At 39.1% G+C, this 12,286-nt stretch overlaps 1 long non-coding RNA gene across 2 annotated transcripts in view; it reads right to left on the bottom strand.

The window, feature by feature from the left end:
* Nucleotides 1-790: 790 nt before the first annotated feature.
* LOC138751358 (uncharacterized) overlaps nucleotides 791-12,286 on the bottom strand; it is a 63,040-nt gene continuing 51,544 nt past the window's right edge. For both annotated transcript variants that reach the window (XR_011349865.1, XR_011349866.1), the window contains exons 2-3: nucleotides 5,679-5,736; nucleotides 791-1,273 (exon numbers count right to left, since the gene is read on the bottom strand). This is a non-coding gene — a long non-coding RNA (uncharacterized lncRNA). The remainder of the gene's footprint in view (nucleotides 1,274-5,678; nucleotides 5,737-12,286) is intronic.

The following is a 12,286-nucleotide window of genomic DNA, read 5'->3' as shown; positions in this document are numbered from 1 at the left end:
CACCAGCCTTCCAGACCTCTGGGGGGGATTCCATCCATACCTGCTGCTTTGCCACTTTTCAGTTGTTCAATTGCCTTGTATGTCTCTTCCCGGGTAAGGACCTCATCCTGTATCTATGCTTAATCCATTGTTTAATCACTGTCAACAAAGTATTCATCTATGTACTTCTCTCTTATCCTTATTAACTAGGGATTCCATGGCATCTGATATTACTTTGATTGGTTTAACATTGCAAGTGTTTGCTTCAAGCATCTTCTGAAAGTGCAGTCTTTGTCTACAACAAGGTGGACAACATATTGTGACCTACTTCAGTGCCAGGACTAATTTTCTCAGATTGCAACAATGTGCAATAATTACAATTTTACTGGTCTATCCAGGACTTTTCCCTTCTGGAAGGGACATTCCTAGTCTCCTCCTGGACCATATACAATACCTGCACTATAGTGAGTCACAATCTAGGTGAGAATGTGTTGTCCACCTTGTTGTAGACAAAAACTGCACTTCCAGAAGATGCTTGAAACAAATGCAATATTAAGGCAATGAAAATGGTGGAGAAACTCAGCAGGTCATGCAGCATCCAAAGAAAGTAGAAAGCAGTTAATGATTTGGGTCTGAGTCCTCCTGGAGAAGGCCTCCAGCACTTTTGGGAACTGCACAAGAGCCCATGGTTTGCAGATTTTTTTGTACGATATAACATCTGTCATGTTACCCAAAATACACTTTCATTGAAGAATAAATTGACCAGTTCTGCAAACTTAAATTTAGGATGACTTTATTCGTCAGTTTTGATAAAAATTTGCCTATCACTGGTTGCAATTTTTACTTTTTCTGTTGTGTACATTATTTAAGTTCAGCAACAATAAAACACAAAAGGGTTATGTTACTGATCTGCATTCAAATTCCACCATTTAAATTCAAATAATAACACTGGATAATGAAGAGTTTGCTTCCTGAGCACTTTTGGATGTATTTTATGGATTTTGGTCTTCTGATCACATTTTTTAGATGTATCCCTTTTTTTAAAAAAAAATTCCTGTCATATTTTAAGTTTATTTCAAACATAAAAAGCTGTAAGGTGAAACATGTCATTGCACATTCATTTTCTGTCTTCACCCTTGGACTTCTTCCCTGCTGATCTTGGTGCAGTCAGTGACGAACATGATGAAAGGTTTCACCAGGACATTGCAACCGTGGAAAAGTGGTATCAGGGCAACTGGAACCCATCAATGCTGGCCAACTATTGTTGGTCAATGACATGAGAGACATCTGATACCTAGTACAAGAGAAAATCATTGGTGAAACATTTTTAGGTCAGTTGAACTAACACAATGTGCTAGCATCATTATGCAATTAAACAATAAGAGCTCATGTTTCTCCAAGTTTCTACATGATATGAAAAGTCTGAAATTATCTTGTGTTCAGCTTGAAGTTGTCTATCATAATCTACAATTAATTTTCAGGAAGCAAACCTTTTGAAAAATATGGTTGTCCTGTGTAATCACCACATTTTAAAATGAAATGGGATTTCTGTAAATCTGGTCTGCTTCACTGATATCCTACAGGGGACAAAATCTCAGGACTTACCAGATGTGTCTCCAGTCCCATCAATGAGGCTGACTCTTAACCCCATGAGTAGTGTCTCAACAGACACCCAGATCAAGGACTATTATAGGGTAGGGCAAAAAAAAATGTGCTGGCCTTCTCAATAATGACCAAATCCTGAAAACTGATGAAAAACTTTTCATATCTATTGAAACGGCCTGTTTGTGCTTCATTCTCCCACAGCAAACAAATTGGGATTTTGTGAGAAATTCAGAGGGAAAATTGAATCTTCATTTGAGTTGAACACAAAAGTAATCAAGCTTCTTTTCACCAAGAGAAGAAAACAAGCGCCGTGAAGTTCTTTTCACCATGGGGAATAATAATCTACCGAGAAGAAAAACATCCAGAAAATGAAATAGTTAAAAAAAATTATGTGGTTTGTCGAGGTCACTCTCAGATGTCTGGCTTAAGAAGCATCTCATCAGTGTATTAAACTGCTGGTAATGTTGAATTAGGCTGTCAGAAAACCATAAACTATGCTTAAACAAATTTATATTTAATAGCTGAGATAAGTTGAGCCAAGAAAAGTAAGCACAAAACGATTCATTGCACTTTCTTAATCTACATGCACATATTATACCAAGAATGATTACAGCCATAATACAAAGCTGAGTCCGCATACCTACCATATGCAAGCTGTTAGGCAGAAAGCTTTGGAAGAGGTTTAATGTGAAGGAATGAACTTCCATTTATGTTCTCAGGACTTCCCAAAGAGCTTCAGCCTCAATTATATCCTAGTCATCTCCTGTTTTGTGAGCTAACTAACAGCAGACAGTTTGTAAAGAGAAATATCTCTCAAATAGAATGGGGATAAATATCCAAATTATTTGGTTTCGGCGATGATGGTTGAGTGAATTGTCTTCCAGGACACCAGGAAACCTTGAGTAAGGATTAACATTAATGACGTACCACAGTAAATTTATGGCAATTCTCTAAATAGTATGAAGATACCTATCACCATAAGTAAATCAATCCTCTTGATTATTTATTTTTTGTATTGATTACAATGTATTCCTTCTCATTTCTTAGGTGGAGAATATAGTAGAATCTGAGAAGACCAAAAATAAAAGTTCAAGTGCAAGAAATCTGAAGAAATACAGAAGAAAAAAACCAAAAAGATCAGGCAGACAGCATTTGAGGAGAGAGGGAAAAAAACCAGTTAACATTTCCATGTCTGAGAAGTCACCCCTTTAAATGAGGAAAGACATTAGATTCCCATGGGGGAGAAAGTGAAGGATGGAGGGAAGGGTAGAAGAACAGGAATACCTTTGATAGGGTGAGACAAAATGGGTTAACGGAGATATTGATTAAAGGACAAGTTATATTCTGAAATGTTTGGTTGATATGAATTGCACAAATTTCAAAAGCTAGTGTGTATTAAGTGAAAAGAAAATCCTGCTGTAGTTCAAGAGTCCGATACAGTATTAGGAGGATAGGTTGCATAAATTGGCCTGTATTTGATTAAGTATAGGCTGATATCCCCTCAAACCGTACATCTTGGCGCCTCACAGTTCGGCGGGCAGCAACCTCCTTTGAAGAAGACCGCAGAGCCCACCTCACTGGCAAAAGACAAAGGAGGAAAAACCCAACACCCAACCCCAACCAACCAATTTTCCCCTGCAACCGCTGCAACCGTGTCTGCCTGTCCCGCATCGGACTTGTCAGCCACAAAGGAGCCTGCAGCTGACGTGGACATTTACCCCCTCCATAAATCTTCATTCGCGAAGCCAAGCCAAAGATAGAAGATAAAGTGATGTTCAAATAATTTAGTTGTATATACCGAGAGAAACTGCTTTTTGGTGAGGAAGCCAGAGAAAAAGACCTTGCATTAAAATCAGGGAGATCAGGAAACATTTCTTCACCAAGTGGAATGCTTTCCCTCAGAAAGCTATTGAATATTTAGAAGCACAGATTGGCAACTTTGTGCTAGCTCAGGGCTGGAGAATCCTGCTGGGTGAATGAAGCTGAGAATAGGTGGACAGGCGGAATGATTAACTCCTGTTTTGTGTTTGGATGTGTGGAGCGTGAATAATCCAGTTCCAAAACTGAACAGCGATCCATTACGGGGAATTTCAAAGTGAATTCAACATAAAAAAATGAATAAGGAATTGATTATTACACCAGTGAACAAAGCAGTGCTTCTGCAGAATGGGTGGGGTGTCAGAAGTACAAATAGGGAGTGGGAGGGTGTTAGTGTTCTTTTCTCCAGCTACCTCACACAATGAACCTTCACCCCGTGCAAGTATGCCAGACCACAGTGTGCTCCAACACTGTCTACATTTGCGTCATCATGTCCTACCACGACACTTGGCCTGATAGGCATGTTTAAAATTTCAATGGTTAGAGCAATGAATTTGCAACAAACTTACCAAAATCTCAAATCGGCAGTTTTGATCAATGCATTTTACTTTCTAGATTTAAGGAAAGCAAGTAATCTTATGGAAGGGAACACAAAAGCTGCAGGGGCTGGAATCCTGAGCAAACAATGATCTGATGGAGGGACCCAGTGGGTCAGGCAGGAATGGTCAGTCAACGTTTTGGGTTGGGATCCATTGTTGAGATTAAAATAAAGAGGGGCTCATCTATAATATCACCCCATTTTTACTTTAGTCTTCATAGAATCCAGACGCAGTGGCATCACTAGGGTTGGTGCCACCCGGTGCGGTAACTCACGGTGCCACCTTCCCGCCGTGATTCTCCTTTAATTGCTACTTCATTCTCAAAAAAGGTTATTGATACAGGTTCACAAATACCAATGACCACAATATTGTAGCTAAAACACTAAAAAATTGTACAAAAGCAACGACTATAAAAATGGCAGCAGCAACGCGTGCTTGTAGTGCATGTGGACGAAACCATGTGATTCGAAGTGTCCTTGTAATTGGGTAATAATGACAGCGCATTAGAAGGTTCAAAAAGTAAATGAGCATAGAGGTTTAGCTTTGTAGGTATATTGATACATATAAGATGGGTTTAGGAAAAAATGTTTCTGTTGTAACTAATGACAGGGATATTTTTATAAAAAAATAAAAACATTTCTGCTGAAACACTGCAGAAAATTTTATAGACAGTCATTTTGGTGTCACCCCCTCTGATGGGGTCACTCAGTGTGGTTCGCGTCCGCCACACCTCTCTAGTGACGCCAGTGTCCAGACCCTAAACGTTGGATGCTGCCTCACTTATTGAGTCTCTCCGGCAGCTCATTGTTTTCTTAACCTTATTTTGGGCTTGAATACTTCACCAGGTACACTTTTGTTCAGTTAAAGAAATTCCTTCCTTCCCTACGCTGTATTTACTAACACCGCTTTTTAATTTCTACGTTCATGGCAAATTGATGGTGTAATTCTTCAATGCAAAATTTTGAAAGACAATTTGAAGCACTGAACTTTGAAAGGGTTGGCACACTTGATCTAATTTGCTCATGGGCAAGTATTAATGGCAGTTCATGTCAATAGCAGAGAGACACTGCAGTGAGAAGGCAAGTGGCATTTACGAGGTTAGAGTGTCTGGATGGAAGGCAGTGCGAATATATGGCACTGTGACATGACAATCATTGTGTCAGCAGTAATATGAGATTAAATTTTTGTTGCCAATGGCACTGACAGATTACAGTGGCTGTTTTCTTGCCGGAAAACTATGGTGACAAGCCAAGAAAAATGTAGCACAGAACAGGGCCAACATTTAGAAGAGGAAGGAATTTATTTTCTGGCATTTTTTTTAACTGTAAAAAAAATACAGTTCCTTGTGGAGAGGGAGAAAACAATATCTGTTAACAGAGGATATAAATCAATGCTGCATGCCGTGGATAATACATGAGGGGTTACCCTTCCTGAGTCCAAAAATCCAGCGCCTAATTACTGATGACCCAAATGTGTCCACCTCTCCTCATTTCTTAGAATTCCAGAAAACCTACTGCTTTGACCAATATTTACTAATGTGACTTAGTGCCAAATTGTGTTTGATAATCACTCCTGCAACTCATCTTGGAACATTGTACTATGTAGAAAGTGCCACATTAATATACAGTGAATAATGTTATTGTTGCGCATCTCCATCGATCGTCCTATTCCATTTACCTGCTTCCCCTTGTCAAACTAGATTTTGGTCCTGCGTCTGCTCAGATTCTCCATCCACCTAAGAAATGAGAAGGATGTGCTGTAATCAGTACAAAATAAATCATCAAAATGAATGACCTTATTGAAATGATGGATGCTTTCCAGCCACGCAACTTGTAGACTGGAGGTGCCTCACAAATTCAAACAAAGGTAAAACACAGTAGAGAAGGAAATATCAAAACAAAATGGCAGCAAAGTATTTGAACCTCCTGTGATAGATTTCCTTATTTCAAGGGAATCAGGGCCAATGAGGGAATTTCTCAGCTTCATCAAAGAGAGCTTTAGGAAAGGCTGGTCTGCCCGTCTTCTACAGGCCACGATTTGATCCATCTTTGTAGTTTTTTGTGATCTTGATTAGAGGGAGGGGTTAGATTAGTTTTAGTTACAGGTTTTTTTTCTTTTAAATTAGTGGATTTGTTAGTTTAATTATAATAATCCTGTATAATATCCCTTTTTTAAGATCTTGTAAGGTATAATGTGATTTGTTATAATAGTATTTAATTGATTTATATGTATAATTATTTTAACAGATAATCGCATTTAATAATTAGGGATGGAATTTAAAATATGGCATTCTGTCTATTTACTTTAATTTTATGTTATGTATGCATTATTATTTTGCCTTGCTTTTTTAATATTTTGTGTATGCAGTATTATGTTAAACTCAATAAAATATTTTAAAAGAAAGGCAAGAAATGAGAGTAGGTCTCATTTACTGTCCTTTCAACTTTGCTCCTTTGTGAAATATTACACAAGACTGTGCATGTCAACACATGTAATCATTAAATAATCATATGCAATGTTCCACTGATTCTCTGTATTTTTGTGAAGGTACAAGGAACGACAAATTAAACTGGATCACTCACACTTGGCCTCAAATAGCATGACCGTCTCTTAACAAAACCAGAGGTTTTTTTTTTGGGCCAGGAAGGCTGCAGTGAAGGAAGACAAAGGGTTAACAAAGCTTCATTTTGTTTCCTTTTGAAATCAAGGGACTGCACACTTTGCACATGTCCTCTCTGGGTGGTGAACAAGCAGCAAAGGGTCATCTCTTTCCTCATTGCTGATTGTCAAATCAAATCCAGATGGATCACAGCTTCTGGCATGTGCTCCTCAACGTTCAGAAGAAAATTAATCATGAAAGCAGCATTAAAAGAAACAAAAACAGTCTTCCACACGGAGCTGGAGTGCAGATGTCTGAACGCAACTGAAAGAGCATCAACGTTGAGCACAGAATTGTAGCTTTGAATATATAAGGTCTAAAGCTAAGAAAATAAAGTTCAAACTCTTAATCAACACATCTTAACATAAAAGAAGAAATATCTGAGGTGAATAAAGACAATGGATACCTTTTCAGTCAAGAATTGAAACAATTGCATGTACTTGAACATACGGGGAAAGAATAGTGTACCTTCAGAAGCAAGGTGTGAGAAGGACCGAAAGGCATTAACGAATGAGATCTGAATTCAGCCCATGCTCTCTAAAATCCTTGTCTTATTTTGGAGCTCAGTGCTCCAACGCCACTTTTCTTTTGAGTCACTATTGAGTTGTAAGCGATGCTCTCCACCAGTCATTCTTGCAAGTTGACATTGTTTTACTGCTGTTGTAATTCTGTAGTGCTTTGTTCATGCGCTCCTCAACCTCTAGAAGTAATTTAATAATTTGATCCTTAATTTTAATTTATCTTCATTTTTAATTATTTGAAATTTTGAAATTTAGGGCCAGTGAAGTAACAAGTACCAAAGGAGAATAGCTAACTTTAGCCTGCTGCATGTTGAACCTTGTGGATGCTAGTCCCATGCTATGGGAATTGACATTCATTATCTTCCCCCACTCTCTGGAGTTTTTTTTAACCACTGAAGATGGAGAATATCTCCCCTCATTTCCACAACTTCATCTAATATGCTGGTATGGACCTGAGAGGCTGAAGGACCAATTTCTGTTCTGTACAATGCTATGCATCCATGAATCTCTTGAGACCCACTCTTCAAGCAGTGCAGGTTATCACTGAGCTGAGCAGGCCAGCTTTAAATGGTGCTAGCTGCTGATATTGGAGCCAAGATTATTATTGCTGACTGAATGCCGCTGTCATTCACAATCACTTGGGTGCTGAGTGTTTCCTCATACCTCAGGGGTTTAGTACCAGAGGTCGAAGAGGTGTGACTCGGATGCCTCGAGCTCGGATTCATGGGGGCACAGGACAGGAAGGTATGCGGCTATGGAGGTTATGGGGGCACAGGAGGTGCTGGCAGCAGAGAAGGGGAAAGTATCCACAGACGCTCAATGTTTCTGATGGGAATTGATTTGCTTCTAATTCTTGTCTTCCCTGTGACTGAACTTATTGTGGTTCTTTGTGCATCTTTACAGGGCAAACAAAGGAGAGGGTTTTTTTTCGAATATTGTGTACATTACACTGAATGGAATTTTGAATCTTATGATTTATCATCATTTGATTGGACAGACAGGTTAATTGTGCATCCAATCTTTCTGTCTGTTTTTAAGACCATTAGAAGTTGACCACATGTTCCTGAACCTGGTGGTGCGAGTTCTGTGGCACCTGCACCTCTTTCCCGATGGCAGCAGCAAGAACAGAATTACCTCTGATTGTTCATGGGCCCAATGAACCTGGTTCTTTTGTGACATTGATCCCTACCTGATCACCATCTCAGTTCATTTTCCAACCCTTTCTCTGGCCCAAATCTGTTCCTGCTTAGGCACCACCCCCCCCCCCCCCAACCCACCCACTCGCCCTCTCTACAACCTCTGCCAGAGACATTCTTCAGCGGATGACAGGTGAGGGAAAGACTGAATAAGGTTAATAATTCTTGCAGTTCTTCAGCTAAGATGGGGTCTTTGCTCCAGATGAGGAATAGGTTCAGTGGATGATGGATCTCAACTGCTCATTAGTGATATACTTCCATGATGCTTAAATCATTGTCCCTTTCAACAAGCTTCCAAGGTATTACATTTGGAGAACGTGGACATCACAGGAAAATCCAACATTTATGGTTCATTCTTGCCCTTTTCACATGACAGTGCAAAATGCTGATGAATCACTGATGCATTACATTTAAAGGCAATTGTGAGTACACCACTAGGTGCCTGGAAGTTACAGATAGAAGAGATTTGTTCAAAGTACAAAGTTTAAATTTATTGTCAGGGTACACGCATGACATCACATACAACCCTGAGGTTCTTTTTCCTGTGGGTGAGGCAGAATTACCTTTGATTGGTAGTGGGGGAAAAACTGAACTCATTAAACAGATAAAGAACCGTAAACAGTTAACGAATGTAAACAAACTGTGCAATAGAGAGAGAATAAAAAAATCAATAAAATGCACAAGTAAGAGTCCTTAAAAGAGTCCCTGTTTGAGTTTGTGGTTGAGGAGTCTGATGGTGAAGGGGGAGCAGCTGTTCCTGAACCTGGTGGCGCGAGTCTTGTGGCACCTGCACCTCTTTCCCGATGGCAGCAGCAAGAACAGAGCATGTAATGGGTGGTGTGGAGCCTTGATGATCGCTGCTGCTCCCTGACGGCAGCATTCCCTGTAGATGTTCTTGATGGTGGAGAGGGTTTTGCCCATGATGTCCTGAGCTGTGTCCACTACCTTTTGCAGGGTCTTACTCTCGGGGTTATTGGTATCCCCATGATGCAGCCGGTCAGCACACTTTCCACCACACATCTGTAGATATTTGCCAGGGTTTCTGATGTCATACCAGTGAGATGGCATTCACCTTAGACCTGTTACTATGGTAGGTGAATTGGAATGGATCCATGCCACCACTCAGACAGCTTTTCAAAACACTTCATCCCTATTGATGTGAGTGCCACTGCTTGATAGTCATTTAGCTTACCACACTCTTCTTGGGTGCCTGCTTGAAACAGATGTGCACCACACCCTGGCGGAGTGAGACGTTGAAGATATCCGTGAATACATTGACAAGTTGGTCAGCACAGTTTTCTAATACTCGCTGGGTATTCCATCCGCACCAGATGGTTTCCTCGGATTCACTCCTCATATTTGGTAAAGGCCCGCAGAACAAAAGAAATCCTGATGGATTTTAACAATAGCTTGGTATTTCAGTCAGACCTAATTTTTATAAAAATCTAAATAGATTAATTAATGGTAAAATATTTACTAATAACCTCAGAATCCTCAGTATTGCCACAGAATTATTAATCCAATAATTTAGCTCATGCTATTGTTCCCTTGAATCTACCACAAATTCATTGTAGAACCCCTCTGAAGTGATGAATTGTCCTGGTTTAGACATTGTCCTTTTATTAGTCCAGCTATGGACTTCAAGTAGAACATGCTTGAACCACTTAGTGGGTCAGACAGAATCTGTACAAAGAGAAACAGGTTGAGAACCCTATCCCAGATTTGGGAATGAGTGAAAATAAATTGGTATCAAATGGAGTGACCAAACCTGCATTGTTGCTTTAACACCTAATAGCTTGAATACACCTGGGATTGTCTGATCTTGGAAACTAAGCAGGCTCAGGCCTGGTCAGTACTTGGAGGGGAGACTGTTTAAGAACCCCAGGTGCTGTGGGATTCTGTGAGGGGCGCTGCACAAAGTGGTGACTCTCTGTCTACCTTATGGTAGACAAAAGTTAAAGAATTTCATATACATTAAATTCTAAATGTAGTGTTACATGACAATAATGGAACTTTTGCCTTTAAATTCTTACTGGGACGTATTTTCATCCCTCCCGTCTTTTTGTTTTTTTTTTGCTTTCGAATCTCTAATATTTGCAGTTATCCATTTTATTCCACTGCTCCCTAATCTCTGCAAAGTTGAACTTCTTATTATGTGGAGTAATGCTGGTTCAACCTTTCACTGAATTGTTTGAAATGAAGCCTAATTGAAGATCTTATTTTGATTGGAAAAAAACATCTAAATTATCCAGCTGTATGAGGTATGCAAATTTAATTGAAAAGCAATGTTTCAGATTTTAAGTTTTTAGACGGCTTTGAGTTTGTGTAAGTGTGAGTTGAAGGTAATTTGAAATAATGAGCCTGTATATGTCATCAGTGCACTGAAGCCATTTGGTATCAGTATGACAGGTTTTGAAGGATGAGCAGTTATTTGCATTGATATAGATCAAAGGTAGATAACACTCAATTTTTATTTACAAAGTTCCAAAATGATTAACAAATTTCCATCCCCCAAAGCCTTCCCCCCACCCCCCAACCCACCACCTGCGATATTGAGTTTAACCCATTTCACATCAGGAAAACAAAAAGAGAAAAATAAATTTGTCAGAAGTTTAGTAGGAAATAGTTTTGTAACTGCGTTTTGAACTCTTATCAAATCAGTCAATTCCCTATCCCCAATAATCTGTTATATTTGTACTTTTACAGAATGAAGACTTGGCTTGGGATAATTTAATACTTATTTGCATCCTACGTTTTTAGATGTAGGTTGGATGTATATTTTTACTGCACTCAATTCCATGTCTAGTTAATGACCAAACATATAATCACAGAGCTCATCAGAATTTCTGACTGTGTGACTCCAATCATGATGTGTTTTCTAATTTGAATATGCTAACTTGGTGTTACTTGAAAATGGCATGCATCTACTGAAAATGGACTGTGCTCATGGATTTTGTATGTGGACGAAGTTCTAGGCCAATGCTTCTGTATAATTATCAACTAACATCAGTTACTACTGAAAATTTAATGACTCATATTTGAGCATCATTTAAAACCTTGTTTATGTGACTAACTTGGGATCCAGTTCCAAGTGTTTCTATTAATTCAGTATGATAAAAAAGTGAGTCTTCAATTGGAAAATAATGTGTAGAGCTCTTTCTGAATCTGGGTGTCTTAAAAAGGACAATTTAGGATGACTGGGATGTTGCTCAGAAAAAAAGAAATTATAAATATGTATATAACACATTGCATGTGTGTGTGTGTGTGTGTGTGTGTGTGTGTGTGTGAGTGTGTGTACGTAGTAGGAGGTGTGTGTGTACATAGAAGGAGGTGTGTGTGTGTGTGTGTGTGTGTGTGTGTGTGTGTGTGTGTGTACGTACAGTGCTCTCCACAATGTTTCTTTTTCATTTATTTCCCCTGTGCTCTACAGTTTTAAATTTGTAATCAAACTATGCACATGTCATTAAAGTGCACATTCCAGATTTTATTCAAGGTTATTTTTGGTTTAACCATGTAGAAATTACAGCACTTTTTATATATAGTCCCTTCATTTCAAGGCACCATAATGTTTGGGATATAGAAATGGGTATGTACAGCATATTAAAGCAGTCATGTTTAGAACTTTGTTGCATACAATGACTGCTTGAAGTCTGTGATTCACAGACATCACCAGATGCTGAATATCTTCTCTGGTGATGCTCTGCCAGGCCTCTACTATAACCATCTTCACTTCCTGTTTGTTTCAGGGGCTTGTCCTCTAAGGTTTTCTCTTCAGTATATGGAAGGCATGCTGAATTGAATTTAGATCAGATGACTGACCTGACCATTCTAGAATTTTCCAGTTTTTAGCTTTGAATAACTCCTTTGTTGCTTTAGCAGTAGGTTTGGGCTCATTGTCTTGTTATAGGA

Source organism: Narcine bancroftii, chromosome 1, assembly GCF_036971445.1.
Source record: "Narcine bancroftii isolate sNarBan1 chromosome 1, sNarBan1.hap1, whole genome shotgun sequence".
NCBI lineage: Eukaryota > Metazoa > Chordata > Chondrichthyes > Torpediniformes > Narcinidae > Narcine > Narcine bancroftii.
This window is presented reverse-complemented; position numbering and strand designations above follow the sequence as displayed.